Here is a 1,892-nt window from a genome sequence, read left to right on the forward strand (position 1 = left end):
TTTAATCCTCAGCTTTTGTTTTCTTTAATATCAAAGGGACATAAATGCTACCATAGTTTTGAGAATCCTCAATGCCAATCCCTTCCTACCATCCACCCTACATATAGAGTCCTTGGGTCAATCAGAAAGAATTGTTGGGAGACTAAGTTTACTCACACAGCAGCATTTACGGGCATGAAGCTCCCACACAGGGAAGAGCTATCCCAGAAAACAGCCCCAGTGGCGGTTCTGGGGTCTGGTTTTAAGGGTATGGGATTAGTAGAGGGGTGGGGGAGCTACAGGATAATGGAGTGAGCTGTGCTTTTATGAATTAGTGAATGTTCTCACTCAGAGTGTTGTAACCAAGCCCTCTTTCCCCTGCCCACTCCTGTTCTCCAGCTCTAGCCCATTTCCCTCCTTCTCCCTCCTCCCCTTAGAGTCTACTCCAGGAACAAGGCAAGTTCCTCCTCCCCACAGGGTGGCCGAGAACGTGCTTCCCAGTCACATTCCCAGGCCCCCTTCTTTCCCCTAGTGTTGCCAAGAACAAGCTTCAGGTACAAGGAAGAAAAGTCCCATATTTCACAAAACCCTCAAGTTCTCAGTAGATGAACAATGGTGGAAAACTCACCGAGACTTGATTAATTACTGTTGTATAACCATAAGCATTGTGATATGAGATGTATCCATTGTCAACTGAAGCCGTACTAATTATTGTTCCATTGCTGTATCCATGACTACTCGAGTTATAACCCCCCCTTACCCAGCCACATTTTGCTTCTGTAATATGCTTGCACAAAGCCTATAAAAGGCAACTCACCCTCTCACCTGGGCTGTTGACTGTCTCTCAGAGCAGCAGCCCCTGCGGCAGGTAAAATAAATTACCAATTAATTAACCTGAGTGGGGGTCCAACTCTATTTTTCCAGGACTCCTAAGTTATTTCAAGAAGGCATCAGGGTGTTTGCTTGAGCCATGCCAAGTAGGGGTCTTCAGGTGAAGATTTTCAGTGAGGGTGGCTGAGTGCTGGAAAATGTTCTCAGAAAAAAATCATGTAATCATGTTTGTTAGGTATAGAGCAATTAATTCATCAGACCTACTAGGGCATTGTCATAACACCCACTTCTTCACAGAGTACACCAACATAAATGTATGTTGACACAATGGTGATGAAAATGAAAAGTACATTTTTCAAAACCTCCTATGCAGTTTCTTTTGGTGGAGCAAAAATAAGCTTTGAACCTAATAAAATCTGTTGCTAGCTATCTTCATAAAAAACAAAAGTTAACCAGGCACTTAAGGTGAATGGATAAAAGATGAAACAGGAAGAAGAACAAGAGTAATACAATCTATTTGCAACATACTGCTCTAAAACAAAGAAAACACGGATCTTTGGTGACTTTTCCAATACTTGCTATCTTTGGCAGCAATAATCTTGACTCTGCTCTTAAAAGATTAAAGGTTAACCAGAGTTAATCCCAATCTGGAAGCAAGAAGCCACTGAGGGCAAAGACTCATTAGGTGAACTGTGATCAGGATGATGAGTAAACTCCATGGTGCCAAGACATTTCCACGGACCTGGGCATTTGTAACCACCCCCAATGCACAGGAGACAGTGCCAGGGAGTGATGTGGATGTGAGAGTTGGCCAGGCTCGAACAGTTTAGCTGACATTCTAATCTGTTGATTGGCAGTGGAATAATCAGTTATTGGGTTAACTATACTCTTTTTTAAAAACAATTCCAGGCTGGGTTGGGCAGCTCACACCTGTAATCCTAATACTTTGAGAGGTGGAAGCAGGAGGATTGCCTGAGGCCAGGAGTTTAAGATCAGCCTCCACAAGGAGACCTCATCTCTACCAAAAAAAAAAAAAAAAGAAAAAAAAAAAAGAAAAGAAAGAAAGAAAGAAAAAAGAAATG

Source organism: Otolemur garnettii, unplaced genomic scaffold (genome assembly GCF_000181295.1).
Source record: "Otolemur garnettii isolate 467f Iridium unplaced genomic scaffold, OtoGar3 scaffold00149, whole genome shotgun sequence".
NCBI classification, from domain to species: Eukaryota; Metazoa; Chordata; class Mammalia; order Primates; family Galagidae; genus Otolemur; species Otolemur garnettii.